Consider the following 6,816-nt stretch of genomic DNA (forward strand, 5'->3'; position numbering starts at 1 on the left):
TTCAAATAATACATACTTAGCGTTTCGCATTAGTAGCATTGTTTTCGGCTGAGAAAAAAATGGGGTGCATTACTTTCCGGGCAACCGTCATACACTCCTTTAGTTCGTCCCCCAGTTTCTCGAGATCCGGCATATTCGCAACAGCAACGCATGGTTTATCGGTGTATACGGTGAAACAGAGTTGGACACTCGCCATCGATATACCTGTTACAGGCTGTTCAGTTTTAACCATCAGTGGGTCCACGGCGATTGCGTAGAATGCTACTGTCTTACTGATCGGCCGACAGCAAGCTCTTTCGTAAGATGACCATTTATTAATATCTTGGCTTATGCTCCGTTATAAGGTTGTGCAGGATGTTGATAAAATGTCCTCTAGAGACCATCCTGTGTACCGCTTGCAGAATGTATCGCGCTGGGGTCCATTGGTTGTAGAAGACCAGATAAGGTCGCTGAGGTTAACAAGGCAGTTATCACGCTGCGACTCACAGAGGCGCATTGTTATAGGTTCCCATCAATTTCTGTAGCACTACCTCCAAGCGGATTTTAACACTATCGTTACTATCTAAGAAGTCGGAATAAGGCGTGTGATAGGTCGCAATTTTGCAGTAGTAAAAGGTGCCCTCCTTTCTTTGGGATAAGGACCACGAGTCCCTCTTCGAATTCAGGTGGCACAGTAGCTCCGTCCCGTATTTCATTAGCTATCTCCTGCAAGCTTTCTTTCAAAATGGATCAATGAGTTTGATATAACTCAGCGCTAGGTCGATCATGTCCGTGATATTTCCCTTTCGCCACCTTGAAAGCTGCCGTTTTTAATTCTTTGTCAATGAACAGTGTTCCAAGAGAGCGCCATTACTACTCCTGTACTTGGGTATGCAGGTTGTTAAGCAAACCTGAAAGTTCTTTGCTGTGTTTGTGTGCAGCTGATAAAAGTTCACCGAAAAAAGCCATGGACATATTTGAAAATCGCTTACTGAGACTGGAGTGGCTTGCGCATTGCATCAGAAAGTTCCCGGTGGCCGTTATCGATTTTCTACGGTGCGCAAGGCGTAGAAGATGGGAAAGTGTCGCATGTCCGTCTGAGGTCACATCTTTCGGTATGGACTACACTAGGGTGGTGTTCAGCTGCGTCTTCGGAATTTCAGTTATGTTTACTTTAAAGTGATTTATTTTGGTGATAGTGAGATTATCAGGAACGGTATTCCTTTGATAACCATCTCTGAGGCGATGATAATAAAACTATATCACAAACGTTCCCGTAAACATATGTATTTTGAATATCTGCAGACAATCACTTTCAGTCGTAGCTTAAAATTGTGACCCACCGTTCCAGCATACTGAGGTACCATCTTTTGCAGGTATTTGCATTCATTGGCAATGTATTTCTTTGGTGAGTTCACTGTCCTGCAAAAGACTGGTGTTCAGTTTCCAATATCTTCTTCCATATAAAATCTGTTGCGGTCGTAGGTTGACATATAGGAGTATGCGTGATGGTCACAGAAGCAAACGGAGCAACATCACAGTTTATTAAAGAAACTCTTATAGTATCGGAACCATATACTTGGTCTGTATGAGTGGCAGTATGGTGGGATAAATATGTGTAGGCGACGTATTTCGGTTTCCAGCCACACGACCTACCGCTAGACTTCGATGCCAGACGTTAATTAGATTCCACTTGCTGCGTTTTCGAGGCACTGCTATTAAATTATGGCGGCTGTTCCTTTGGTGGTACTCGCATCGTCTTCACAATTAACTTTTCATTCATCATAATTCATACACAAAAACCGTCCTCGTGAATCGGTGTCTCTATATGTCAAAACCGGTGTCATCGTAATATTTGATGCTCACTCTAATGAACAGCAAAACACGTTAAATGTCTGCGAAAAGCTCTTCGTTTTCATGATCGCATTTACTAGCGAACGTTCAACGGTTGTATTCAGCTAGTATCCACTGTGGGAATGCACGGAAGGCATTTCTAGAACTCGATAGCGACCATGTACTTGGCATTTATGACTCTCATTCCTACCGATGCATTTATTTCGTCGTCTTTAAATACACCTTACTAGCTCTTACGTCTTCCTCCAACATGAGAGCCGTGCCAACTAAGACTGCACACCACTGCTCTGTAACCTTACAAGTTACAGATAGGAACATTACTGATTTTCAGTAAAAGATTTTATAATCTTAAGCTTAACTTACACCGCCATGTTAAAGAACGGTAAAAATGACATCAGTTTCAAATCTGACGCTTGTACATCGTCGAATATCGTAACAAAGAGAACAACAGTGAGACTAAATTTGCGAAGTACAGAATGCATATTAAAAGTAACGTTACCAGAGTACTACCACTGATCTTTGACTTAGCGATGGCAAGGAGGATAAAGTAGAGATGGGGTATCTTCACGGCATTTATGAACCTTTGAGAATATCGTGAGAAGTGATCTTAAGGAGAATATGGAGCACAGAGACAAACAAGGACTGTAGAAAGCCTACAAAAACAAGTGTAAGTAATGGAAATACACAGTGAAAAAAGCTGTTACATAGAAGTATGGGTATTCTGCAGTGGTGTTGATTATTACCTGTGCTATTTACCTTGTGTGTCGGAAAATTTGCAATATTTCAGTGAGCTATCTTTTTTGGAGATGTTCGTATTGTAGTTACCGGTGTATTGTCGAATTCAGAGTTAAGGAAGTCCGTATCGGGGTGCCCATATATCTGTCCGAATCAATCGAACACAGAGTATATTGAGCAACTCAACTAGCGTATACAAAGAACATACACCGTGAAAATCCTTTTCCTACTAGTTTCATGTTACCCATCATGATTTAAACCAGTCTCTTCATCTCAGAGTAGCATTGACACCCAACATCCACAGATAGGCCAATTTGTTCTGCGTATTTCAATCTCTGTCTTCCCATCATAACATTAATAAGTGAACGCGAAAATTGAAGCACCGATTTTCAATATTAAATGTACAAGAAATGCCAATAATCCTTCTATAACTCGAAAGGCACTTTGCCATAGATGTACACAAAGAAAAAATAATGGGTGTTTGTAGCCGGTAAGAGTGGTAAAATAAAGTAGAGGCTTTCAGATTAGTAACGCTGATGTTACATTCTCTATCACGCATTAAAATCTCCGATACCTGAACATCGAAAACTGAAGAGCTACCAACCTCCAGAATGGCCGACACACTGGACTTTGTCGATAATCCGCCTCGTGGAGTCGATCGGCAGCCCGCGTGCCTCGCCGAACCCTAGTAGCGGCGTGCCGGCGCGCGTGGCTATCCGGGCCAAAGCAAAATTGCAGTTAACAATCAGAAAATAGAGAGAGTGAATGAAGCAAGCATTGTCTTCACAAACGAAAAAAAGTTACTTAAAAACATTGAGTGATTCGATTGTATTAGCTGGGCCTTATACAGAAAACTGAATTAAAAGGTAAGTGTAGAAACCAGCGTAAAATTCTGCAAAACAATAGAAATATCATCTACAGTTAATGGCCTTGAGACTTGGACAATAACAGCTGGAAATAAACGAGTAACACATATCGTGGAAATTAGGATTTCACGTGGAGCAGCAAGCTATTGACCATGTGATATGACAATAAATACAACAGCCAGCGAGGAACTATGGCTTAAAGGAGTAAATGATCAGACCAAGGAGTGCAGAAATAAATGGCGAGATCGTGTCAAATGAAAGAACAAAAATATAATGTCTAACGCAATAATGAATTATTTCATGTACAGACAAAAATGTTCATAGGAAAACGTACATCGTTCAGTACTGAGAGGAGTAGATACAGGCGCAGACCTATACATACTTAAAATTAAAATTGAAAACTAATCAAAAGAAGCCACACCAGCTAATTAAAAATACAAAATACCAACAAATAACACAAACAATTAAATTAACAAGCGATCTAGAGGAACTGTTACCAAGTCCCAAAAAGAAGCAAAGGATCTAGCTCCCTTGAACTAACAAAGGACACGCATGGTGGACACCGTAACATCACAAATTACACGAAGAAAGACATCAAGCCTGGCCATCGTTTCAAACACACAAAACAGAAAAAGTGTCACTAACTCTATATTAGATAATTCCCTCAAAATTAGTTCCAGGAACTATTACAAAATCTTTGGGAAACAACTACAACAGCCCCCTTCACTAATACTGAAATACTGAAAGACGACGATGGGAGAATGGCACACAGTAACAAAGAAAATGTCGAAATCAAGGCAAAAAGCATTTAATAAACTGAGGAAATGTGAAGAACCCAAAGAACTCTTAGAAATCAATGTAAATGCCCCAATTTAAACAAAAAATAAATAAAATAAAAAACCTGACAAAGTAGACCTTCCAACTTTCGAGGAATTAGAAAAAACAAAGTTGTTAGGCATGTGGAGAAAATTAGGTTTTTGTTGCAATGTGGAAATATTCAAATCATTCAGCCAAGAGTTCCATACACATGCCTCTGAGAAAAATTGTGATAACGGAACAATTCTCCAAACACTGGACCATAACCATCATTCACTCACAATAGAAGTAGGGGGATAAGTGCAATCTGGACAATTACAGGGTAAACTCTCTCCTAGACTGCTCATACAAGGTGTTACCAAAATCCTATATGGAAGAATCAGGGAACCACTAGAACAGGAGATAAGGAAACACCAGGGATATTTGCAGACCATGGAGAAGCTGTGCAAAGTTGGCCACTAGTTTCAAATTGCACAACAGCGAACGGAACAAATCTCTGGCAATAGCTTTTGTAGATTTAAGAAGGTGTATGACAGTCTTCTTCGATTTTCAGTATTAAAAAATATAAGGCACCTAGGAGTACATCCAAATTAGTTAAATAGTAGACCTTAGTCTACTCAATACCACATCAAAAGTCGAGTTTAGAGGGGAACTCTTTGAACCATTCCTCATAAAAACAGACTTAAAACAAGGTGACTGTACACTAGCATATACAATGACAGAATGGTAGAAGAATAACCTAAACAACATAAGAGTTAGAAGTGTGAAAAATGATATGCGTTTTAACTGTGTAGGATGGGTTGATAATCTAGCTCTCCTAATCAAGAAAGTTCAGTAAACGAGAGAACACGCTAAATCACTACAAGAAATAATACAGGAAAGAGGCCTTAGAATTACATTTGAAAAAAAGAGATTATGATAACTGATGCACCATGTGCCTACAGAATTACAACATAAGAACAGGAGATCCAAATTGTTGATAAATTTAAATATGTAGGTGAAATCATAACATACAGACTGAATGAGAAATCGACATTGCAAAATAAAAAAACAACTAAACAAAGCACATGAAATTTCCAACAACACATACAACAACAACAAGAAGACTTTCAATAGCCGCAAAATTAAAACACTGTAAAACAGTTATAGAAACAGAAATAGCATGTGGAGATGGTGCCATCTTCAAAACAACTAATACAGCTGAAATCGAAGTACAATAAAAAGAATAACCATGACATGCATAAATAAACAATATCAGGTAAATAGAGATTGGGGAGAAGCTTCAAATGAAACAGTATACAAGAAAATAGAACCAGTAATGAACATTATAATGAAGAAACGCATCTCATTCTTTGGGCATTTGGTGAGAACACCAGAAGACAGAATTAATTAGAGAATAGTAAAACAAATGTAGAACAGTAAGAGTAACATTAAATGGATTAAGGGGATTATGAAACATATAAGAGAAGTCCAACTTAAACTAGGGGACCTAAAAACGAAACAGACACACCAATATACTGCCACACAAATAAACCAGACTAAAAATGAAGATCAGTAAAAGGAAGACAGTAAAACTAATCTAAGACGGAGAAGGAAAGAGAATATCTGAAAGAAATATTGGCCAAAAAGAAAAGCAAAAAATACTTTATATACAAATAACTATAAATGAAACAAATTATAATTATCCTTTTACAATCACTGTGTTATTGAATTTTCGTATTGAATTGTTGTTATACTGAATAGTATTATTGAACAATTACTATTGAGTAAATCGTTGTATAACTGACTAGAGTGGTGCAGTGGAGGCCACAAAATAAATAATGATAATACACTGAAGACCCAAATATTCAGATACAGAGATATGCAAATAGGCAGAATACGGCGATGAGGTCGGCAACGCTTTTAAGTGTGTGGCGCAGTGTCAGATTCGTTACTGCTGCTACAACGGCGGGTCATCAAGATTTAAGTGAGTTTGAACATGGTGTTATAGTCGGCGCACTAGCGATGGGACACAGTATCTTAGAAGTAACGCTAACGTGGGGATTTTCCCGTACGACTATTTCACCAGTGTAACGTTAATCTCAGGAATCCGGTAAAATATCAAATCTCCGACATCGCTGCGGCCGGAAAAATATCCTGCAAGAACGGGACCAACAACAGCTGAAGAGATTGGTTCAGTGTGACAGAAGAGCAACACTTGCCCAGATTGCTGAAGATTTCAATGCTGGGCCATCAACAAGTGTTGGTGTGCGAACCATTCAACGAAATATCATCTACATGGACTTTCGGAACCAAAGACCCACTCGTGTGCCCACGATCACTGCACGACACAAAGCTTTACGCCTGGCCTGGGCTCGTCAACACCGACATTGGACTGTTGATGACTGGGAACGTGTTGCCTGGTCGTATGAGTCTCGTTTCAAATTGTATTGAGGGATGGACGTGTACGGGTATGGGGAAAATCTCATAAATCCATGGAACCACCATGTCACCAGGGACTGTTGAAGTTGATGGAGGCTCCGTAACGGTGTGCGGCGTGTGCAGTTGGAGTGATACGGGGCCCCTG

This window comes from Schistocerca gregaria, chromosome 3 (genome assembly GCF_023897955.1).
Source record: "Schistocerca gregaria isolate iqSchGreg1 chromosome 3, iqSchGreg1.2, whole genome shotgun sequence".
In the NCBI taxonomy this organism is placed as follows: domain Eukaryota; kingdom Metazoa; phylum Arthropoda; class Insecta; order Orthoptera; family Acrididae; genus Schistocerca; species Schistocerca gregaria.